Here is a 25,344-nt window from a genome sequence, read left to right as displayed (position 1 = left end):
CGAAAGTTACAAGGATCTGTTAAACTCTTGTTTCGCAAAGTAGTGGAGAAAGAGCGGGGGTGTCTTATCTAATTCCATTAGCACTTTGCTGTGTGGCCGTTGTGGCTGGAGCGAGCAAAGCCCACCTCTAAGGATGAGCAGGGGTGAACTCGAAGGAGAGGTCGGGCAGGGACCTGTGAGGAAGAGGGAGCTGTGTAGATAAAGGTGTGGATGAGACTTGGTTATCTCTGTGGCCTTGAGGTGTGTAAGGGTCCCACATCTCTTTGCTCTCCTTGATCTTGACCTGGATTCAGTGCTTTGGTGTGTGGCGCCAGAAAGAGCTGGGAGATTCCCAGTACTTTTGTTTCCGTCTCTCTGTCTGGTATCTTCTAGTAATTGAAAGCTGAAGAAGCTCTTGGAAAAGTTCCTTTTCATCTCTATTTTTTTCCCCCTTTTCTTCAGCATGAAATAGATTCCACTGTGTATTACTAACCTATCAGATGCTGTATCTTCCTCCCACCACTTCCAGCTGGGAGAACTGAAGTGTGTTTTAGCATCTGTTAGAGTGGTCCAGGGATGCTGGCTCATGGGAGATGTGCATTGCTGCCCGTGAGGAGGCTGGGAGTCAGGAGTGGATGGCTTGGTTTCTGCTGTGTCAGTACTTGTTCATTTATTTGCTTGTCCTTGGCCTCCTATTAGGCTGAATATTTTGAGGGCAGCCTCCCTGTGTTTTCAGCTCTGTATCCAGGCACTTAACACAGCATAGTGCCTACATGAATTAATTGCTCAGTACATTTTTGCCAGAGGTATGAATGAAGGACTTCCCTCATCTGCCTTCATATACTTATGCCCAATGTAAGTTACTTCTCACCTCCGGTTGCAGTATAAGACCATTAAGGATGGATGAGGGAATGCCTGGGAAGTCCCCTTAAATTCATAGGCTGGAAAGTTTTGAAGAATTCATGGAAAATTCTCATGGGGGTATCTGGGTAGCTGGTAGCCAAGTGGACACTTGCTAATATGTAGCAAACTTACAAACATGGGCCAAGACTTGCAAGGCACAGCTATATTTTTTTTTTTTTTTTTTTTTTTGCGGTACGCGGGCCTCTCACTGTTGTGGCCTCTCCCGTTGCAGAGCACAGGCTCCGGACGCGCAGGCCCAGCGGCCATGGCTCACGGGCCCAGCCGCCCCGCGGCATGTGGGATCTTCCTGGACCGGGGCACGAACCCGTGTCCCCTGCATCGGCAGGCGGACTCTCAACCACTGTGCCACCAGGGAAGTCCGGCACAGCTATATTTAAGTAGCTAATCTCAGTACCAACCTTGGTTCTGACTTCAGGATGCCCAGATAAAGGGCCAGGAGTGTCCATGTGCCTACAAGAAGGGTTGGGGTAAGAGGAACTGATCAGTGGATGTGATATAGGGAGAACAGTCCTCAGGCTGTATTTTTTTTTGGTTGAACACCAAACTCTAGATTTCTTTTTTGTACAGGATAGCAAAGCAGTGTCCCTAAATCATGGGGTTGCCACATGTAGTGGGGAAACCGGTGCAGCCAGTAGCTGAGTTGTATCTTAAATCTTTGTTTCATGACAAGGTCACGATCCAGTCTTACCTGAAGCCTCCCCTCCCCTCCCCTGTGCCTCTTCTCTTTCCCAAGCAGAGGAAATTTGGCATCACCCCTGTCAAGTTTATGGGGACAGTTTTGGGTGGATATGCAGGGAAAATTAGGAGATGGACACAGAACTGCAGAAGGCAGGCCTCCCTATGCAGGAGAGACATGTGCCAGAAAGAGCTGCTGTTCCAGGACACTCACGCTAGAAGCCTGACTGTATTTGGAGGGTCTCAGGTGGACGATGCTGAGATGCGAGACAAGGGCATGAAGCTGGAGCTGCTTATCTCCCTTAGGCTTGTGGCGATGGAGCTCAGATTTGTGGGTTTTTGGTGGCTCGTGCTGGGTGATCCTTTCCTAAGTAAAGCAGAGACCCTGTGGCGTGCCAAACCCTGGGAGATAAAAGCTGAGCCAGGGCCCACGTTTTGAAAGGCTCTAAATGCTGAGATGGTGACAGCTAAGGTGTAGGACGGTATGAGAGGGAGCCCTTTAGACACTGGCACAGGTGCACTGTGAAATTTTGGAAGTTCCTAAAAACGGAAATCCATGAGTTTTGCTCTGAGCTCTGAGAAAGGTTCACACATGGTCACTGGCCTGTCTCCTTAGCCCCTTTTGCAGAGATGCCTTCTTTTCCTATTACTTTTGGTGGCACAGGGAGAAAAGGCTTGGGTTTGAGCGCTAGAGAAGCCTGGTTTTGAGTTTGTGCCCACTCTGCAGCTCCGTGACCTTGGGAAGGTGGTTTCTCTTCTCTGAGCTCCAGGTTCTTCATCTGTAAAACAGGGGGAAAGCGTCTTACCCTGCTGGGTGGCTGCAGGAATGGGAGAGAAAGTCTATCAGGAGTGCTGTGTGCTCTAAATTCTGTTTGTGCTCCCCTGTTGGCTCCCTGAGGTCAAGGTTTGGGTCTGACTCATCCCCACCCTCCCTGTAGCACTGAGCACATGCCTGGTACATAGGGGGTGCCCAGTAAATTGGTCTTAAGTGACCAAAAAAAAGTGATTGGGCTGATGGCTAGCATTTCCCTGGCCTTAGAAACCGGAGAGAAGAAAAAATGGTTTAGGAATGGAGTGTCAGGCCAGCAGATTCCTATTTCCTCATTTGGGGTGTAGGCTGGGATTGCCCGGAGCCACAGTTCCTTGAGACTTGCCACCTCGGGCCTAAATCTGCTTCCTTTAATTACCTCCTTTCCAGGGAACAGGAGTCCTTGTTGTCTGCCCAGAAGCAGCTAATTATAGCTCCAACCTCCAGGCCCTGGTGTGCTTCTAGGCCACAGGACTGCACAGGCTGAGCTGTCTGTTGATTTTAGGGTTTCCTCAGGGATTCTTTACATTTTCAAGTTTGCATTGAGGTTGACTTTTTATTTTGAAGCCAGTGAAGAAAATTGAGGGACATAGAGTGTTCAGAATTTTATAGGAAGATAAAGAGAGAGTTAGGAGAGAGTTAAAGGGCTTGGGGAGAGAAGGGGAGAGGGAAGTTTTTAAAAGGGGGCAAAATGACTTAAAAAGGGGACTGGCTGTACATTTGGTATCTCCGTGCGAGTGTCCTTTTGCAATGATTTTCCCAAGAAGTCCCCTCCACATTTGACCTCTATGACCTCTGGGTTGTGCAGTTCCTTTTTCCTTTGAAATATTATTTTTATTATTTAAAAAAATCTTAAATGTTGTTCGAATAAATACTCATAGTAAAAATACAATAAAATACTACAGAAACATTTATTAAAAAAAACCCCAAAAACCAAGCAAAAGAATTTATTGTCCCATCGCTCCCTACCCCAGTCCCTTCCCCACTTGTAACCATGTTTTGTTTTTAATTCTTCTAGTGGTTATTATCATATCTCTAAAGAGTATGCCTATATCTTTAGTTTTTAAGTTATTAGTTTTAGGTGTTTGACTTTTGTCTTTTGTGACAGGCAAGGACTAACTCACATACACGCTGACACCTCCCATCCCCCTTGCCAATTTTTGACAGTTGGATCATTTCTTTTACTCTCTCTGGGTTAGTTTCTTTTATAAATGTATATACTGTGCATTCATCTCCATCCCTTGCCATATCAACTTCTGGCAGTATCTTTTTACCCACCATTTTGTAAGATGAAGATGTTGAGGTTTCTTTGTACCTTCCGTCTCCCACTTTTACTCTTAAAATTTGTCAGTTATGTTTTATGTTACCTTTTGCATCTCCAGCTTTTATAACAGATATATGTCTACATGCACTTTTATACAGTTTTGTAGCCATCACTGAGTCTTCTGTGCTGTGTCTGTGGGTTGATTTCAAAAACTGAAAACAATCAACAACATTTACATTATGATTTCTAGGTAAACATTGCTCAATACCGGGCTAAGTCATGTGCTGTGGTTTCATTTCCGTTTCTAGGCTTCTGAGGTCACCACCTTTAAGCCACTCACAGGGGACTGAACTTTCCCTTAGTTAGCACCAAAATCGAATAGATCCTTCTAATTCTCCTCTAGTTGTTTAAAAGCATTCCAGGTTGTTTATTTCTACACTGAGACTCTTGCTTTTTTGTTGTTGTTGTTAATATTCTTGAATTTTGAGGGTTGTATTTTTTTGATTGGGCAAAGAAAATTAAGTATTTTCTACCATATCCTATATATCTTCTGTCTTTCTAGCTGCTCTCCCACCTGCTTGGAGTCTATTCTGCATTTCTTCTTGAAGTTCCATCAACTTTTTCTTTGATTTTGTACTGGTTTCTGCAAATTTGCGTCATGATTTCTCACATAGTCTTTTGTTTTTTCTGGAGTTTCTGATTGCCTTCTATTTAAACCCCTATGTCTTTATCATAGCTTCAGATATTTCCAGGCTGTCATGGAGGAGTCATGAGTCATGCCATCAGCTGTTAGTCATCATAATTATTATTCAAAAGAAGGTATGTTATTAAAATATTATCCACTAGTACTTTCTTATTCTTACTAGGCAGTTTTATTTGCTCTTTTCTTTTCTCCAAAGAGTATTCATAGACACTTTCAGGTTATTTTATAATTCTCATTTTTTTTTTTTTTTGGCTGTGCCACGTGGCATGTGGGATCTTAGTTCCCTGACTAGGGATTGAACCCGTGCCCCTTGCAGTGGAAGCGTGGTGTCTTAACCACTGGACCACCAGGGAAGTCCCATATAATTCTCATATTTTTAATGACCACTTATATTCCATTGGGTAGATGTACTGTTTTTAAATTTAGCCATTTACATATTTTTGGACATGGATTATTGCCAATTACCTGCTTTTCTAAATAACACTGTTATGAACATTTTAACGCATAAGGTCTTTTTCATTAGTTTGTTTTATGAGTGCTTAGTAGGGAAAGATAACTGGGGAACCTGTGTCATCATCTTTGAGGACATATTCCAGTGACTATGCTGGTGTTGGGTTCTAATAGAGTTCACCTGGCATTTCTTATTAAGAAACTTTTTTCTTTTTCGGGAAAAGAGCAGTAGGAAGCAGGAGAGAAGTACCACCTCTGAATCAGCACGTTGAGTCTTCTTGGCAGCTTTAGGAAGATTGAGTGTGATTTATGGCAAACCTGATACTGCTTAGAAATCCACTGAGTATCGTATCAGCCTCTTTCGGTGAGTCCTCTGGGGTCAGCTGTGGCTCTGTGACGTGTGCCCATGATGCTCTTATCGCCCAAAAACTTCATGTGATAATTTTCTTGGCCAAGTATTATTCAGCCTGATCCCCTGCAACTGGATTATCTCCCTTATTCACTGGAATTGTCTCTCAGTGACTGTTGGAAAAATAAGAATCCATCTCCAAAATCAGAGGTACTCCCGTTGAGAATACTCTACAAGATCTACAGCTGCTTCTTCACCAAGTTTATAAGGAAGGGATTTGAGGAATGGCAGGATTATTAGAATAAAGGAACCACTGTGAAGAAATCCACAGTCACGGGAAGCCTAAATTTTGATGTATTGATGAGACTGTCTTATTGTTTTATCCTCACCCTATAGCACGCATTACTCTAAAACTTCATCAGTTGGCAGCATTTACAAAGTCTGTGTGACATAGTTACATGAAAATGCAACCCTTGTTTTTGAAAAGCTTTACAATTCATTGACAACACTGATCACATGCTAAAGGACATATACCCAGTTACACTACGGAAAAATTCTGGGCTTAATGAGTTACAGTCTAATTATTCTGGATAGTGGGTGATAATATTATATTGAAGGTGGTGATGAGACACACAGATCCAGAATATCACAGCTTGGAGAGGATCTGCTCCAACAGTCCCATTTTAATATGAGAGAAAGGGGACCCAGAGGGGAGCAGGACTCACTCAAGGTCATATAAGTGGTTAGTAGCAGAACCAAGTTTAGACTCCATACCCCCTCACTTCTAGTCTGTTGGTCTTTTCTTATACCATCTCTTATAATTTAAAACAGTTGCAATTTTATTTCTAGGTGTGTAAACTGTAGTTCATGGGGTTGAAAATTAGAGAAATATTCCATCATCTACAGAGATGCAGAGTATTTAACAATGGAGAGAATACATTTGCCTGGAATGGAATCAGCAAGAATTTAAGCTCTGAGACACAAGGAATCGTTTCTGAGATGAGGGAACTTGGTGGGCAAGCCAGGGTTGTATCTTAGGGTATCACTGGAGCCATGCTGTTGTTAACTGATCTTTGGGGAACCTGGGGGGTTTGTTCTTGGCTAAGACACTTCCATTCTCTAGAACACAGATTCCACGTCTATAAAGTAAGAGAGTTGCACTTCATGGGCTGGGCTTTGTAGACCTTTTTAGCTCTGAGCTCTGTGAGCCCATGATTCTGTGTTATGACCTATGTTCAAGATGACTTGGGGGAAAAAAAAAAGACCTTGCTGAATCACTACCAGCATCACCTGCTTTGGTCTGGCTGGGAAGTAGGTCAGAGCTTGGCAGACATGAAAATGTGGTCGTTTGCAGCTGTGAGCTCAGCCTGGGCCTCTCTCGTAGACACTGGCCACAGGAAGGATCTGACGCGGAGGTGGAGAAGGGCGGAGGTGGAGAAGGGCGTATTTGTGGCCCTAGGGGGCTACAGGAGATGGGGGTGATTGATAGGAGGAGACATTTAGGGGTGGGCGGGGGTTGAAGGAAGCACAGCTGGTGACTGGTAGAGAAAGGGAACTGACATTTATTGAGTGCTTATCTTGTGTGGAGCACTGGCAAATGTATATATTTTTTGCACCCCTCCCCAGCACACTGGAGAGTAGGTGTCATCATTTGGCTTTTAAGGATGACGAAATTGAGGCGTGGAGAGGTTTAGTTGTCCACTGTTAGGCTGCTGGTAAGGGAGGGTGGAGGGAGTCAATATTGGGTCTGACTCCAAACGCTCTTTTCTTTTCCCGGTCAAGTGCACCCTGCTCTGTTCTAGGTGCTGGGATATAGTGATGAAGGAGACAGGCAACGTCCACGGCCTCGGATTGCTGGCAGTCTAGGGAGTGAGACAGACAACAGACAAGTAAACAGATGCATGCTTTCAGAAAGTGAAAAGTGCTACACAGGAGAATACAGCAGCTTTAGGACCCAGCGAGCGACAGAGTTGGATGTTGTGTTTTCAAATCCTAGTCCGTAAAATTGCGCCTTAAGGAGATGCGCTTACCCAAGGGAACCCGGCAGCTCTGGATTGAGGTTCTTGAGGTTAGAATTCAGTCGTGGCCGATGTGACTCAGCTGTATTACGTGGCGAAGTCACCTCCCATCACTAACATCGGAGAAAGTAATCCCTGTTCTTCCTACTTCACTGGATGATGAGGGAGGAGGAAGTGAATCAATTTGATGTAAAAGGTGTTTAAAACCCTAATACGTTATAAAAATATCAGCAGCTGCTTTTAACAGCCTTGGTTAACTTTTAAAGGGTAACTTCTTATGTTTATTCACTGCCCCTTGTGTACTTTGAGGAATGGTGTGCCCTTTGGTCGTCTCTGTATTCCTAGAAGGAGGTCAAGAATGAGGACGCCCGTGCAGTCTCAGGAGAGTCTGGATTGGATTTGTCAGAACTGGGGGCCATTGGAGGCGTGGACCAGAGAGCTGGCCTCTCGGTTGTGTCGTTGGGGGGTAAGGATGGACTGGAGGGCCAGCAGCTGGGGTCAGGGGGACGGACTGGGCCTCTGGGGGAGGCGGGAGTCAAACTGGGTTTGACTCCAAAGCTGCACACAGCAGGGCGGTCGGGCAGCAAGTACTTACTGAAAGCCTACTATGTGCCAAGTCCTGGCTGAGGAGGGAGAACCGTCGGAGACACTGCGAATCACTTGGGCCTTTGCTACGAGTTTGCCCTGGGGGGCGTGTTCTGGATGGTGAGGAATCAAGTGCTTCTGGTCCTCAAGGAGCATCCTAGCCAGTAATTAGTACCTGTCCTGCTCCAAAAAGTATGTAAATCAACGTTTAGTTTAGAGGTGAGTTGTCCCTGGAGACAGAGGTGATATTTATATGTGTATAATCCCCTGTGCTGAAGGGGCACAAGCTCTGCCACAGGGAATCTTTTTGTTGCTGGATTGCGGGGAGGTTCGAGGGGTCCTAAGGGAGGGATTGGGAAAACTGAGGTGGCGTGAGGACGTTTAGGGCCTCGAAACAGAAGCTGGGCCCTTGCCCATATTTAAATATTTTAGCAATCTGTATCACCACATCTCTGTGTGCTGTGAATATCAGCTTTGCATGTGGTTATTCAATTATCTTTTAGTGTCATCATTGTAATAATTGATGTGCACACGAAGCCCGGAGGAAGGAATGATTAGAATGGCTGCCTGGGGTCAGTGAGGCTTGAGTTGGGTTTTATAATATGAATAGGAGTTTGGTAAAAAACTTTCTAGGAAAAAGAGCACCAGTGTATGTAAGCGCAGAGGACATGACTGAATGGTTGAAGAGCTTAAGGGATTTTATGCCCAGGTCACTGTGAGCATAGCAGTGCCATTGAAAGAGCAGGGAAGAAAGGAGGAAGAGCGCCACATCTATTTTATCCTTCCCACGAGGGAAAGGAAAAGATCCGGGGGCAGGGGGTGTGTCGGGCAATTTTTATTTTTATTTAAGATGCAGTGGTTCCTCCTTATCCTCAGGGGATATGTTCCAAGACCCCCGGTGAATGCCTGAGACAGTGGATAGCGCTGAACCCTTTATATACTACGTTTTTCCTATACATACATATCTATGATAAAGTTTAATTTATAAATTAGGCCAGTGAAAGATTAACAATAACAATAATAAAATAGAACAGTTATAACCATATGCTGTAATAAAAGTTATGTGAATGTGGTCTCTCTCTCAAAATAGCTTGTATAAATTTAATGCCTTTTCCATCTTAACTAAGTACTTACCATGTACTGTAGCCATAACTTTTGCAGTTTGAGGTGCGACAGCAAAACTAGCATGGATTTCATTTTCCTTCTTCACAATTTCATGGATTCATTCTTCCTGTATGTAGATCTTAGCAACCTCAGCAAACGATTTTTTTTTTTCCTTATTAAGTGGAGAACTTTTCACCTTTTATTGCCAGCATCACTACACTTGCGCTTTAGGCCGTTGTTACATAAAAGAAGGATGACATGAACACAAACGCTGATACCGAGACAGTAGATTCGATAACCAAGCCGGCTACTAAGTGACTAAGAGGCGCGGGATATGCTGGACGAAGGGATAATTCACTCTGGGGGCGACCGAGCAAGATGGCGTGAGATTTCAGGAATGGCCCTCAATTTAAAACCTATGAATTGTTCATTTCTGGAATTTTCCATTCAATATTTTTGGACCGCATTGAAACTGCAGATAAGGCGGGGAGGACTGTAGTAGCTGCCCTGGGCCAGGTGTTACGCTGTTTGCAAGCATTGTCTCTAATCTGCCAGTAACCCTGGGAGGTAGGGATTTTTATCCTTCCCCGCTTCATGGGTGAAGAAGTCAAAACTCTGCATGTAACTGTCACAGTGTCATGCAGTGTCAGGAACAGGGTCTGAACTTGGATTTGTCTGACTGCAGAGCCTGAACGGTGCCCCCCTGCACTGTGTCACCACTGTGTCCCATGAACTCGTAGTGACGTCTGTGAGGAATGGGTGCTTCTCTTGTAACTTGGAACAAAACTGCGGGCAGCAGTGTTCTCATCTGCAGAATGGGGATCGGAGTCCCTACTCCGAAGATGGGCAGTGCTCGGGGAAGAGAGAGCCTCGGTTGTGCCTTCCAGTCCCCTCAGCCTGACATCACAGGGGTGATGCCTCAATCTATCTCTCCTGCCGTCCCTGAAACTTGGACTTGACCTCACCTCTCCTGAGACCACCTCCTGATGGTGACAGGGAGTATACTGATCTCACGGACACTGCGTATTTCTGGTCTTGTGAAAGGGCTTTCTCAGAGCAAATCAGCTACTTGGTTCCTCATTAAGATTTGGCCTCCCTTGTCACTTGACTTTAGGGAGAGAATGTGCTGGTTGTGCTCCCTTCATATTTCTTACTGTCCATTAATGTTTGTGTTCTCTCCCCCAACAATAAAAACAAGGAGGACAAACAAAACCAACTGAGAGGCAGCGTAGCGTGGAGGGGAAAACACAGGCGTTGAGCCAGATGGCCTAGATTCAGTTCCCGGCCCCACCACTGTCTACCTCTGTGTCTACTTGTGTCTCCGTTTTCTTATCTGTAAAATGGGAATCATGATAATGGTACGTACTTCATAGGGCATGTTGGGAAGGTTATGTGAGTTAATATCGGTAACAGGCTTAGAAAATTACCTGGCACATAACAAGTGTTTGTTAATCAACAACAGCAATATTTTATAAATGGACCCTGCCTTCCATGACCAGGATGTACTAGTGTGTTTGGTTTTTCTTTAAAACCTGGCAGATGAGGGCACAAGTCTGACTTCTGCTGTGTGGTCAGCATAGAAAGGTGATGTGTTCATGTGTGCGGTCGGGTGGAGACTGGTTGTGATGGCTGGTTTGCCAGAAGAACTTTACTGGCTGTGGAAAATGTGTGGCTGAGAAATACCAAGTGGAACAAAGGTTTGTCTTTTGCTAGTAGAACAGAGGTTGGATTAAGTGGCATTTGCAGCTAAGTTTATATATTTAAAAATTTTTCCTGGTATTATACTCTGCAAGCTGTGTGTCAATAGTTTTATCTGGCTGGGTTAATTAGTGGATAATTTTTAATTTGGTTTTTAAACAAATCAGGGGTCACATAAAGGGAGACAACAAAAGATTTGGATTCTGATCAACAGGGTTTAAGGCTTCGAGGTGCCACTCACATAACGTAACCCCAGGGGTAACCCACTCCCTTTATCCCTCTTCTCCTCTTCCTCCCCCTATAACTAGGGACCTGCGCATTCTCTTCTTCTTATTGTTTCTTCACCGCTAAAATTAGGTACTGGATGGTCAGATGAGCTCCTTCATTCTGGGGTCTGTGAGTGGCCCTCATTCTTGGTCAGTCAGCTGCAGAGTTTTGAAGGAATCTTTTTTAAAAATCACGTTTGTTGATGGTGACCCCAGTCAGCAGAAGAAACAAACTGATCATCTTAATTTTTTTCTCTCCATTTGGCAATTGTGCCCCTAAGAAGTCTTCATTTCAGCTTCATACTTTTTGTAATCTCCCCCAGTATTTGTGTCTCACGCTCAAAAAGCCGAATGAAAGCAAATAGTTATTACCATTCCGCTCTTGGGAGTTGAATGGGGTGGAGAGGATTTTCACTGTTAAACCGTAAGTGGTCAGTCCAATACAGGACGTTTTCTGTGTCCCATCTGTTGAAAGGCCATGGAGCCCTCAACTGTACCATCTCCCAGGCTTACATGCTGGACCCGCCCTTTCAAGTCTGTACTTAAGGCTGGTGACCACATCTTCTGTGGTTTTTGCAAGGACACGGGAAGAATAGTGGTATTGGAAATTAAAATACTAATGTTAATGTAGCCATGCAGAGTTTTATTTGTTTTGTATGTGTGCATGCAGGCACGATTGGAGTTTATAATATGATAAGCTCATATGGTTTATATTTATAATATGGGGAAACTTCTTGGTGATACCTTGCTTCTGTGTAATACTTTAGTGTTTTCACTATTTTGAGTTTTCAGTGAGTCTATGAGATATGCAGAGTTAGGCTTATATATATATATATATATATTTTTTTTTTTTTTTTTTTTTTGCGGTACGCGGGCCTCTCGCTGTTGTGGCCTCTCCCGTTGCGGAGCACAGGCTCCGGACGCGCAGGCTCAGCGGCCATGGCTCACGGGCCCAGCCGCTCTGCGGCATGTGGGATCCTCCCGGACCGGGGCACGAACCCGTGTCCCCTGCATCGGCAGGCAGACTCTCAACCACTGCGCCACCAGGGAAGCCCTGGAAATCTTAATGTTATCTTTTTCTCTTAGCATTGTCACCTTGCTGAATGATAGCAACGTCTGTCTGCTTAGTCACCCAAGCCCGGAAACTGGGACTCATTCTGGATGCTTCCTCCCTTTACCTCACCTTTCTGTCTATTCATCCTCAGACCTTGTTGAGTCAACCATGGTAACTGCTCTTCCTCACCCACTGCAGGTAGCTACACCCTACCTACCCACTCCGCCTTTGCTGCCCCGCCTCAGTTCAGACGCTCGGCATCTCTCTTCTACAGGGTTTCAGTAATGCTCAACTGGCCTTTGTTTTTTATTCTCACCCTCCTCCATTCCATTCTCTGTTCTTCCAGAGCGATTTTCCAAAAAATGCAAATCCAGTCATGCCAAATCTCTGTGTTTAAAATCCTTCAATGATTTTTGAGTAAAATCCAAACCCTTTGCATAAAATAGAAGGCTGTTGGGAATTGAGCCCCTGCCTCTTTTCATCCTCATCTCACTAATCTCCAGCACAGATCCTGTGCTCCAGAATATACACGGGATTCTCTGTAGCCTCCACGGCTTAACACACTGTTTCCTTGTCAAAACATGCTTCTCTCCCACCTTATCAGGGTAGCTCACAGGTTCCTTTCAAGACTTTGCTGTGATATCACCTCTGCTTGGCATGTACCTCTGACCTCTGATAGCTCCACTTCCCCCATTTTGGGCTATTTATTGCAGTTGGTTGTCTTACCTTGAAGGTAAGGGTTATTCCTTTCACTTCTGTATCCTCAAGTCCAACATAGGTATGCAAGAGATATTTGTTGAACGAATAAATGCCAAAAAAAAAAAAGAGTAGAGATAAGGCATTGTGGAAATTGTGATGAAAATTCTAGCTGGGTAGGGATGGGAGCAGGGAAGGCCCCAGGAGAGGTGACATTTGAGCTCCACCTTTAAGTCTGGTGGCACCGGGTTGGGAGGATGAAGAGGAGACCCTGGTGGTCATCGTCAGTGTGCTGTGTTCTACAGCATGCAGGAGTACAGACTGGGCCCTTCCCCTGGTCAGTACCATCATCACCAGAGTCAAATAAGGAGGATAATCTCAGGAGTCCGTCCACCTGGGCTAGTGTCTGTCTTTGGTCCTGAGCTGGGTTGTATAACTGAGCAGAGCCTCCTTCCCCCAGGGCACAGCTGGCATGGCCGGTAGGCACCCCATCCATCCTTGCTCGTGAGCTGCCCTGGAGGAAAGGAATGCAGGACGGTTGCTTGATTTTTCATCTTTACTTCTCCTTTGGAGCTGCCTTTCTGGAGAGCAGAGAGGTGACCTTAGCAGCCAGAGCCGGAGAGAGCACAATGAGTCATCTCAGGCCCTAATGAGGTGCATGAGAGACCCTTCCTGAGAGTGAGGGTCAGGTGAGGTCGGGCTGTGCCTGGGGTGAGTTTTGCCTCAGGGCTCCAGGTAGCACTGGAGCAGAGCTGAGCTAATTTTATCCACAGGAGCTGACTGTGCTGAAGGGCAGGGCTTATGACATTGGCCTTATCATCCTGTGATGCCCAGAGAGCTCCCAAGGTACAGCCCCGTTATGTCTGGGCTGGTTTTGCTCCTCCTGTTTAATACCTTTTTCCATTAGGTGTTCATATTAGCAGGCAGGATGCTTGCTAATATGAGGTGCAGAGAGCGTCAGATTTGGTGGGAGGCCATGGAGCTGGATTCGGATCCCGCCTCCACGCCGTGCTCACCAGCCGTCTTGACCTTGGGAGAGTTAGAGAATCTGAGTCTCAGTTTCCTCATTTGTATCAGTGAAACAGGACTTAGACCTGTGTCCTAAGATCGCCGCTAGTTTATACACTAGGTGACACGTAGTGAGCGGTTGTTTTGTGCCAGTTGCTCTTATAGCTGCTCTCCTCATAGTGATCCACCTAATCCTCTAAACAAACCTACGAGGAAGGTACTATTGCTATCCCTGTGTTACAAATAAGGAAACAAGGACAGGAACAGACATTTCTGGAGGCCTTTTCTGTGGGGCTGCACAGAGCAGATGGGCTAGGTGTGCAGCCGGGATGCCTTTGAGGTACTGAAGGATTCAGCGGCAGTTCTGGAAAACAGAGGTCAAGCCAAAGAATTGTCAGGAAAGAGTCAGTAATTATGCTATAAGCGTGCTTCATTTTATAAGAGTTAGAGTTTCTGTTGATCATCAACTCGTTTATGACACCTGCTACTTATGTCCCTTAGGTCTGTTTGGCTCGTTATAGTAAAGTGACATATTTTTCTCCCCTTCACACAGGCAACGGAGAAGGTCTAGGTATAGATAGACAGAGGTCTCCATCAGGTCAGAAATAGACGAATGGATGAGCAGTTAATTGATCTATTGTTGGTTTTTTTTCCCCCCTTTCTGCATGTGTTTCAGGCTTAAGTGCAGGAAAGACATTCCACATAATTTAAATGGAAAGGGATTAATTCGGGGAAAGAGATGCTAAAAAAATTATTGGAAAGGTTGGAGCAGTGGGAGCCAGGAGGCTACATCTATAGCAATTGAGTTTAAGAATTTATCCCACAGCTGCAACCTGGGCAGAAGGGAGATGGGCTTAGGCAGCCCCTACAGAGACCCCTGACATTTTTCCCAATGTCCTCATGGTTGGTGGCGGGACATTGGATTAGCAAACGGAACGGCATTTTGACGTATGCTTACAAGGTGTAGCTTGCCAGAAGAAGCAGCAGCAGGAGGCCTCAGCCTCACTTCCACCTTCTAAGTCTCCCACAAGTACATCTTATTCCTGGAATCTAGTTTATTACCTTCAGGGGAGTGTGGGAAATGTAGTTTTTAGCAGTCTGCTTCTGTGACCCAGGGAGGCACTTCCGAGGGTGTAAGGGAACCTGGAGCCAATTGAGAGAATGTATCAGCCACTGACAGTCATTTAAAAATGCCCAGGGCTATTCTCCCCCAATACTTAATGTGTATAATTCATTATAATACTGTAATATAACGGCTAGAGTATTCTACTTCATATTTATTTAGATAAAATGTATAACATTACTATACTTAATATACCGAAAAGCGGGCCATTTGCTCAGTCTCTGCCCTGCAATGAGTTCTCCTTAGTATTGACAGTACTGGTTGATTTGTGATTTTCCAGCTCGGTTTAATCTCCTCTTGGGAGTCATGCCCTGGACAGTTGTCTTGTTTGTGTAATTTGTTCATAAATGTTTATTAAACACTTACTATGAGGCTGGTGCTGTGCTAGTTTGGGCACCAGGGGCAGAGATAAGTCATGGACTCTCCCACTGGGAGCCCTCCCTGGAAAGGGAGTATGTCAAGTATGTAGTGAGAAGAGTACGAGGAAGGTCACTGTCCATGTCCTAGGTAGCAGGCTGAGCAAATCCAGAGGAGAGAGACTCTTCTGGCTGGACCGAGAAGCAAGGGAGGTTTCATGCAGGGTGACGGTGGTCCGGTGACTGTCTGTTTGGGGGCAGTAACATCACTTTAAGGGGCATTTGCGAATGTGGTGGAGTGTTTTTTGTTATCTCAGTGCTGGAGGCCAGACCACCGTTGTCATTCAGTGGTCAGGGCCAGAGATGCTCCGTACCCTGTAATGCGTGAGACACTGCTGAAATAACTACCTTTCTTCAAAGAGCAGTCTTGTTCCAGTTGAGAACTACCAGTTGGTCTTGTAGGATTATCTATAAACTGATCTTGGCGTGGGAAAGGGTCGTAGGTCAAGCAAAAGCACCAGGAGCTAAGAGTTCAGTCTGAATAAAGCAAAGAATGTGTGCTGAGTGGGAGTGGGAGGGAGTTCATGGTGGAAATAGAAGATTGAGTCCAAGTTATTGAGAAACTTGAGATATTAGATAAAGCACTTGGACTATTCTGTGGCCGCTGAGAAGCCACTGAAGATATTGGTGCAGGGTTCTTGAGAGCAGAAACCTAGCCTCATCCTATCGCTGTGCCTTAAGGAGACATCAGTGATGCTTTTTGAATGAATGAATGCCCCCAGACAAGTTGTTTACAGGAGTTGGACCAGTTGCTATTTGAGTTTTGCCAGATCTAGGACCCTATGGTCCTGGGAGAGCCTGGCAGTGAGCATTTGGACTTCAGGAGAAAGCACAGAGAGGGCACGGCAGCTTGTTCTCATCCGGATGGGAGTGTTCCGGTCAGACAGCAGTTGTAGTTGCTCATGCTAAAGAGAGAAGACGTGCTAGTGTCTTCAGAATCTTGAAGGAAAGAGGGATTTTTCCATTGCCCTCCCTCGTGGAGCCCATAGGGCACGGGGCATGTAAGATGCATACTGTGCTGTCCGCATTCATGCTTGTGCATCTTGAGCTTATTATAAATTGCCGGTCAGACCAGCAAGCTGCGGACAAGGTTCGTGCACTGTGACCATGACTGCAGTTGTTCTTGGGGAGCAGCCTGCTGGTCTGTATGGTGATCCTGCCACACTGCATTCCCTGTGCTGTGTCCTGTAGAGTCCTGGTGGCTTTTTGACACTCGGGTCAGTCACTCTTCCTTCTTTCGCGTTGGGTGTGGGAGTTTGGGAGGGAAAGCTTGGGATGGAACTGGCCAAACACATACACAAGATGTTAACTTGGTAATTCCCTTCTGAGGTTTTATCTCAGAAATCTTTCGAGGGGAGGGGGAAAGGGGTATGTAGATGTGTGGGATGACCTCAGAGCCCTTATTTTATGGCTTAGAGAAGGAAAGTGATGTGCCCAGGGCCACGCAGTGAGCTGGCCGGGAGAACGGCACCTTTTATAGCAGGGTTTCAGTTGCACTCAGCTCTTGGGGGAGAGTGTAGTGTGTAAGGGCTCTGGAGCCAAAGCCCTGTGCTTGGCTACCAGCTCAGCTCCTGACTATATCCTGGACCCTTAGGTTCCTCATTTACAAAGTGGGTGTCATGGTCGTATCTTACATTAAGTGTTTAAAAAGGTGCGGCACGTGAAAAGCTTTGTTGACAGCAAAGAAATACACAAATATTTCTTCTTCCTGTGATGTGGATGTTTATGGACCAGTAGTTGGTGGGACCATCTTTAGAGAAAGGATGGGGCAGTGAAGACACTCTTGACTACATCCTGATCACAAAACACTCCCAAGGGTTCTTCTTGCCCACTGCACAGTAAAGAGATCTGGCGCTCAGATTTGGAGGCACAGTCCTGGGGGAAGCATGGCCAACCCTTGGAGTTGGGAGGAATTGGGGGTATACTGTTGCCTGGTACCCTTAGTGACAATGTAATGGGAAGTGTGACTGGAAAGATGGGTTGAGGCCCATCCTGGAGGCCATGAGTGCTGGCCTGAAGGAAGTTGGACATTATTTTTTGTGCAGTTCAGAGCACTGGTGAGGGGTCACCTGCAAAAGTTGGGATGAAATTGGGGGTTAACCTGGCAGCACCTTCAGGATGTTCAGGGAATGTGGGGCAAAACTCAGGTGAGAGACAGGGAATCTTGTAGTTGGAGCAGGGGCCTCAAGATGAGGTGATTCCCAAGTTTTGGGCACATTGTAAGTTATTTTTTTCAGTGGTTCGACTTTTTACTTGAGGTTATAATAAAAATGATAATAGTGTTGTTGTTTTTTTTGCGGTACGCGGGCCTCTCACTGCTGTGGCCTCTCGCGTTGCGGAGCACAGGCTCCGGACGCGCAGGCTCAGCGGCCATGGCTCACGGGCCCAGCCGCTCCGCGGCATGTGGGATCTTCCCGGACCGGGGCATGAACCTGTGTCCCCTGCATCGGCAGGCGGACTCTCAACCACTGCGCCACCAGGGAAGCCCATGATAATAGTTTTATAGCCAGATCCTGGGATACCAAGTCTCACACTTTCTCCTGTGCCAGTGACCTGGTTTTCTCAAACTCACCTTCTCCACCCTGGACTGTCTTGATTGACATCCTTGGAAGCCTGAGATGGCCATGAGTTTCAAAGGTTCCAGAGACAAGATGTAATATTTTCAAAGATGATCTGTAGGGAATTTGGGACATGAAATGTATTCTTCCCTTTAGCTCTTTATTGCCACCATATTGTTTGTTTAGGTTGAAATGTCCATGAGAGCAAGGAAGGAAAAAATTGGACCTCTGTCACTTGTTGAGCATCTTCTTTGCCCTGGATGCAGTGCTACCTGCGTTTTCATCTGTGGACATAGATGGATTTATAGATGGAGTGATCATAACACAGTATTTATTGTTGCATTCTGCTAAGCAACTTATGCATGAAATTAGTTAATTCTCATAAACGCCTTATTAGGTGGATAACAATATTCTTTCCCATTTACAGATGAGAGAGCTGAGGCTTAGCAAGGTTTAAATAACTTGCTTCTGAGAACACAGGTCTTTAAATAGATGATCATCCAAGTTTTCTACTTTGAGACCTCTTTCTTCCCTGCTACACCATATATTGCCTGTCTCACTGGTAAAAATGCAGAGCTGCTTAAAAGGAGGTACATCTCAGACGTTGGAAGTTACTAGAATCAGAGCTGGAAGGTACTATGAAGCTCTCAGAGGCTGCTGGTTTTCAAGCTGTGCTCCCCTGAGCCTGGGAGACTCCGAGAGGGGCCTTGGGGTTGGGCTGCAAGGTAGGGAGGCGACAAATGGTCAGAAGAGTAGGAGGGAAGGGGGCTCTGGAGCCCAGTCTTAGCAGCTCTGCTTTTATCTTCGTTACAAGCTCAGCATCCACAAAGCATGTTGCATAATGGAAAAGCTCTACTGCTAGGGAAAAAAAGTTTGAAAACCACTGTGCTGGCCCAGTCTGTCTTTGTACTAAGGCTGAAAGGCAAAGTGGCATAACACAAGTCACAGCTGTGAGGGTCTCGGAGCTTTTTCCTTTTGTCAAGGAAATATGTGTCCTGTCCACCTCCTTCTGATGGGCCTTTGGAGCACCTGGCTGTAGGTTCAGAGTCATGCATCCCCTGAGTAGCTGCAGAGCCTTCGGGCTGCTCCAGGCACATGATTCTTGACCTGTGTCTTTCAACTTGGCTGTGTCTCCCCTTTGGATCTTGGGACCCTCGCTGAGATTAGTTCCATTTCTATGTAGAAGAGAGTGGAAATTACAGCCAGTATTGTGTTACTTCCACGGCCCAACCTTCAGAGATGTTGTCTAACTGAATAACATGTAATTATTGATTGTCCACTGTGTGTACAGTGATGAGAACACAGACGAGGTTCCTGACTCCAAGGACTTTGTGGGGAAACAGAATCAAATAAGGAATTTTGTCAACTATTTTTGGAGATCATTATGTTTGTTATGTAGGATTATTATGTGTGATAGGATGATTTTATCTCATAGAAATGGGATAGGAAGAGTCTGGGCAGTAGGAAAGAAGAAGGTTAGAAATTGGAGAGTATGGTCTAGAATTGCAAGGGGTTGAGTTTGCACTGTGAGTCAGTTAATCCTGGCCTCTCCCGCTTTCTTTCTCTAAGACTGGCACAGTTTATCTTTAAGCCTTCATTTCCTGATCTGTATTATGGGAGCCAGACTGCCTAGCTCACAGGGTTGTTGATGGGGTTAAATGGGACAGTGTATGCAGCCTGCTTTGTTCAGTGCTCAGCACAGATGAAATAATCTATAAATTATGTTTGTTATTGTTATTATTTAGCAGTGAGGAGCCAAAGAGACTACTTTTTGAAAGATGATCAGTGGTGTGATCAAAGATTGCTTCTCAGAAAAAGACTGTTTTTAGAACTAGAATCCAGTCACCTTAGCCTCCAGCTATCATTTGGCTTCAGTTTACCTTGCTGAGCTACTCTTTGTCTCCACTCACCTGCCCACCTGTCCCGCTAGTTCCCTACACATCCGCTAAGCTTGCTGTTCACTGGACATAGCTCCTTATCGCCTGGGCTCAAATCTTTCCTTTTGCCTGGAATGTCCTTTACTCCTTCACCTCCCCCTTTTCCTGTCCTACCCTCTTAATAGCTGACCCGGAAATCCATCTCTCCCATCGAGGGGGACCCTACTGAAGTCTCTTGTCCTGTATTATGGTCAGACTTTCTCTTTCATGCTTGTGAGCTCTTTGAGATGCAAAGTTGTTTGCATCTCAAAGCCCTTTGCTGTAGCATCCCTGAGGATGCAGGCGCACACTCATGCTAGGAATCACACATCTGTGCAACAAAACCATGTAGGGTCTTCCTTCACCTTTAAGCACAAGGAAGCAGATGATCAAATGCAAACCAGAAAACAGTCATCGTTGAGCTGTGTGTGCATCAGCCCTGAGAATGGATTTCTGGGGAAGATCCGGCCCTTCCATAAATGCCATGGCTGACTTGGGTCTTTGCAGGAATTGAAGAGAATCCTGATGACTAGTGTGTTGGGGGAGGCCTGAAGGAAGCCAGGCTCTCCCACCTGAGCTCTCAGATCTTCTTGGGTGCCTCCTGGCTCCTGGTGACCTGCTGCAGGACCTCTGGTATGTAAACGGGCTTCTCTGCAGCCTGGGCTGCCCAAATGCCAGGCTGAGCCTCTGTGAGCTGGGCCAGAGGTTTAATGGGTTGGAGATTTCTTTTGGAATCTGCAGCTTGAAATATCCTGTACCCTTGATTAATTCATGCTCGGGAGCTTCCTTAGTGTTCTCTGGTAAATAGCTCCGTACCGTGCGTTTCTTTCCCTGTGGGCTTGTTGCAGAGAGACTGGAGCCTGTGTTTCTAACAAGTTCTCCAAGGAAAACATTGCAGGTCAGGTTTTCAGAACTGAGACTCTCAGGGGGTCTTCCCAGCGCCCATCTCTGTTACCTCCTTTTGGCCTGGCATTTGCTTGTAGCCAAAAAGGGCGAGTTTGTCTTGAGCAGTCCTGGGGACATTTGTGATGTGGGGCTGAAAATCTGACAGTTGATGCTGAGTTTCAACTGCACGAATGAGTAGCATATAGACAGAACCCTGCAGAACGTCGTATCATTTCCCTTCAATTCCCAGAGCCTTAATGTGTCTTTGTCATGAGAATGACCTCGCTGCTTTTTGTGTTTGTAATGGAATGCACAGTCATTGACAAGTAATCACAAGAATCCCCTACACTTTTGTAACGCCTCCCCATTTTCCAGAGGGCTTTCACTAGCCTTACCTCAGTTGATCCTCATAACCGCTCTGAGAGGTAGGCAGAGGGGCTGTTTTCATCTCTAATTTTCAGCGGCAGAAACTGAGGTTTAGAAAAGTCAAACAGTTGGCCAGAGGTCATTTATTTCATATGCAGCAGAATTGGAACTGGAATCTTAAATCGTCTAACTCTTAAACCAGCATTCTTTTCACTACTTACCATCTTTGCGACCTTGGGAATATACTTAACCTCCCTGAGCCTCACTTTTCCTATCACTACAGTGGGTATAATCCTCCAGGGATAGCTGTCAGCAGGGATTGAATGAGATTGTCTGGTAAAGCACTTACTAAACTGTAAAGAATGCAATAATGTGAGGCATCATTATCACACATACCTTGAATTCACATAGTGCCACATCAGAACTGTGGCAGAAAAGAACATTTTTTCCCCCATTTTGAAAGGACATGGAGGAGAATGGTGCCGGCAGTTGTCAGGGATCACGAGCTCCCAGCCTTGTGTTCCTCCAGTTGGCCCCGCGGTCCTGCCTGCAGGCCGCTTTGTGATTCTGAGAGCGCTTATGTTGGCAAGGCGCTCTTTTCTTACAGAGCTCGCTCTTAATGTTCCTTGAAACAGTCTTGTATCCTGGAGACAGTTTTAGGTTGGCCAGGCTGGAGAGCAGGAGTGGGGAGCTGGGGAGGGGATCCGCATTCCTGAGCTTCGTCCACAAAGGGTGGGAACGTGGTATGGTTGATGGGGTCCAGGTGGATGAGGAACTGATCACAAAGTCTGTTTTCTCTCTTTTCTCAGTGACTGGGATTTAATAGGATACGTCTTGTGAACCCACAAGGCCAGCAGTACCTATGCAGAATGGGTTGCTTAGCACTAATGCTTATTGGAAAAATCCAGAAAGGATGGGCCTCAAGTTGGCAGGAGGCAGCCAGGGTGACCGAGGAATGAGATCTCGGAGAGCTTTATTTCTGTAGCCACATTCACCTACAAAAGTTCCAGACCCATGAGACAGGCATAGGTTGTTTGCATGGTTCAGAGAAGCAGAATAAGGAGCCAGAGGTTGAAGGCCCGGAAGCCATATTTATTTCCATATAAGGAAGAACTTTCTGTTGGAGCGATGGAATTTACAGCTGCAGGAGATAATGATCTCCACCTCACTGGAGACCTCAGGGATGCCATGGGGGGAGGGTTTGGTTCATAAATAGGAGAGACATTGGGCTCAGTGGCCTTTATGGTCTTTTCTTCCCCTGAGATCCCAGAGCCAGTGGTTGTCAGGGGTCATGAGGAAGAAAGACACACATACATTAAGGAATGAAGGGTTGCTTTGTGGATATGGAAACTGATCTCCAAGTGCTGCTAGCAGAATGGAGGGTAGCTTTAGACTTTTCGTTCTGGTTTTCATTCCTGTCTCTGTAGTTTCCTCCTTGGTCCTTGGTTTACAGAGTTCCCAGGTCATCCCTGGGTAGTTGTTTTCCATGGAATAGCTCTTTCCTCTGCTGAAATGCTCCTGTTGGAATATTGGAAGGAACTCTGAGCTCCTGAAAGGATGACAGTCTTTCTACAGAAGCACTAAGTCTGATGGCTGGTTTAGTGTCAGTTACACACTAGGACCATCTCCTTACCCTCTTCAAGCCTACCTCTGGGACCGCTTGGGAGTACTGCAGTTGCAAGAATTCTGTGCTGAGTTCTGGTTCTAGCATGTGGTGGAAGGTTTTCTGATCCTGTTTCCTTACCTCATTTAGTAACCACTTATATTTATGTTTACTTATGAAACATGCAACGAATAAGAAGTGTTGGCCATTTTTTCAGGTACTTGTGGTGTGCTTGCAAAAATAGAAAACAAGTGATCAAAATAAATGTCAGGACTGTTCGATAGGCTGGACAGAAGCTGCTTTTAGAGCACATAATTGGACAATTTGGGGATATCTACCCAATTTGTAGATGAGAGAATATAAGCTACGAGAGGAGAAGAGATTTGTCCAAAGTGGTAAGGAGTGACTGAACTGGGCTTAGGGCTTGGGTCCCCTTGCTCCCTGAACAGTGGTGTTTATTGCTTGAAGGTTGCCTTGGGATGAGAAAAAGCACCCTCATGGTGAAGGCCCAAAAAGTAGCAAGTGGGCGATGATTCTGAACAATGGCTCATCTGACCTACAGAAAGCCTTTACAGCCAACAGTAGAATAAGATTGTGCTGAGAAATAGAACCACTAGGAAGCCAAGATACAGATTCCTTCTCTGAGCAGACCCCGACTTCCCCACACTGCCATTTCATCTCTCTCCTTTCTTCTCTAATTCAGTCTGGAGTCATTTCAGACCAGATTCATCCCTGATTGACTCCACTGGTTCAATTTAGTCATTGGACACTTTTCAGGACCTTCAGGTTAGAATTAATCTTACAAACTAAGGGAATGAATCTTACAAATTAAATTGGGCATGTCACTCTTCTGTCCACCCTCCCCCCCCACCCCCACCTCCAGTTTTCTCCTGGAAGTCTGATTTTATTCTGGGTCTTCTTGCCTGGTGTCTGTCCTATGAAGAACTCATGCGAAACTAAGTTCCCAAGAGGACTCTAGGCCCAAGGGGGTCAGGGATTGGGGTCCAAGGGTTGTTTTCGTACTCATCTGCCACTGAAAGAACTGTGGGCTGGATTTTTGGTGACCCTCTTCAGGTGCATCCCCCTAAACACCCCCCACCCCACCCCATTAATAAATTGACTTCATAAATGTAGTTGCATTCTAGATGGCCGCATTCCTAAGATGAACTTAAAGCCTTTCAAACCAGTCACTTCGTTGTCTGGACAGGGGAGCCTTTTTCCTGTAACAGGAGAGCCTGTGGAACAGTTGAGGCTCCGCTTCTTTGGGGGTTAAACATTCACTCTGAGTAAGGAATTCTGTCTTTAGTGGGGCATGTTCTTCAAGTGCCAGAGGAGAGAAGGGTGATTTTTCTGACATCCTCCAGCCTGCTTCTCCATATATGGAAATGTTTACCCACCACACTGATCTATTGGGAGGGAAGGAGGTGACTCAGGGTTTAGGAGAAGCAGGATTTGAATTCTTGCTTCCAGAAACAAAGTCGCCCCCTCCCCCCCACCCCTCCCCCTCCTTTCCTTTGCCCCTTGTTCTGGGAGCCTAGGAGAGAAGGTTTCAGTACTGTTCCCCTCGGGCCTGGGGACCACCTCTTTGCAGCGGGACTCAGGGTGTGTGAGAGAGAGTGAGGGCCAGCGGAAGGCCAGCTGCCTGTGGGGCCTGACGGCGCGTGAGTATTTCGTTATTGCCAGAGCCAGGGACATTTCTGCCCGCAGACCCACGGCTCAGAGTCCTGAGGACTGGTTCGCTTGCATGGTGATGGGGCATGTGGCTGGGAGCGCTAGCTGCTTTCGTTTGGGGTGTGGACAGCTGCTTTCCCAGGGTAATACTTCTCACAGTGGGATTCAGAGACGGGCTATGCCTGAGGAAAAATTCTATTCGTATATTAAAAATTAGAGTTATTGCTCCCACCTGAGGCCTAACTTAATTTGGGGAGAAAGAAACTTAATTTGGGAGTGTTGTTGTCTGTCTGAGTGCTAGGGCTAGAGTAACACCCCAGAAGGGGTGTTGGTGGACACTTGGAGAGGGCTAGTTTTATCTTGAAAAGCAGAGTTATGGTTGGACTTAAGAGTACGCAAAAGGTTTCTGTATAGCATTTGCACGACATCCACTCCGCAATAAATACCTGGTGTGTGGACACTGCGTAGATCTGATGGACTGCCAGAGTTGGGATGATTTGCTTGATCTGTTTCATTTTACAGCGTGATGGTGGGCAGGGGAGGCCCAGGAGTGCAGCTCACCTGCCTCGCAGGTACATGGCTAGTTAGGTGGGATTAGAATCCAGATCTTTTTATTCTCGGGTCATTCCTCCTTCTACTACGTGGAAGCTGCCCCTTCAGACAAAGGCAGAGAAGATGCCCATTTTGCAGATGAGGAAATTGGGACTCAGGGTGCCAGAGTTGCCCACACTTATTGATCTAATTTGTGAGAAATTGAGAACTGGAACCAAGTTCTCCCAGGTCAGACCTCTTTCTATCACGTTACATGGACTCAAAGGTTTGAATTTTTTGGTTTTTTAATTTCACTTTTTTTTTTTTTTCTTCTTTGGTTTCTACTTACCCTTTTCTTCTTTGGGTCATGTGAATATTGTTTGAATGTGAGCTGCTACCTTCCCATCTGCTTTGCTGCCTGTTATCTTTTTCTTTCCTGAAAGAGGATGATAGCTTGTCCAAGAGGAGGAACTGAATAGTGGAGGCCTTTATTTCAGCTTTACCCGTGGAGATGAAATTATGCACAGGCCTTGAAAGAAACTGATCAGGGCTTTCCATCTAAGCCTCTCCCACTATTCTTAAAACTGCAAGAATTCTGGAGTATAATTCCCATTCATAGGCGAGCCCTGATTCTGAATAGATTTTAAACACACACACACACACACACACACACACACACACACACACACACACA

The 25,344-nt window shown here is 45.9% G+C and overlaps 1 protein-coding gene across 2 annotated transcripts in view; it reads left to right on the top strand.

Annotated features, from left to right (window-relative positions):
- LPP (LIM domain containing preferred translocation partner in lipoma) overlaps positions 1 to 25,344 on the top strand; it is a 688,992-nt gene that overhangs the window by 30,309 nt on the left and 633,339 nt on the right. Inside the window, exon 1 of one of the 2 annotated variants that reach the window (XM_027109037.1) lies at positions 23,368 to 24,109. The exons of the other annotated variant lie outside the window; for it this stretch is intronic. The gene's annotated coding sequence lies outside the window, so the exon portion shown is untranslated. Of the gene's footprint in view, positions 1 to 23,367; positions 24,110 to 25,344 lie in introns of those variants that run through there. 2 annotated transcript variants of the gene reach the window in all.

Source organism: Aethalodelphis obliquidens, unplaced genomic scaffold (genome assembly GCF_003676395.1).
Source record: "Aethalodelphis obliquidens isolate GAN/ISIS:26980383/991018 unplaced genomic scaffold, ASM367639v1 scaffold1, whole genome shotgun sequence".
Taxonomy (NCBI): Eukaryota; Metazoa; Chordata; class Mammalia; order Artiodactyla; family Delphinidae; genus Aethalodelphis; species Aethalodelphis obliquidens.
The sequence above is the reverse complement of the archived record's forward strand: the minus strand, read 5'-3'. Positions and strand labels throughout refer to the sequence as shown.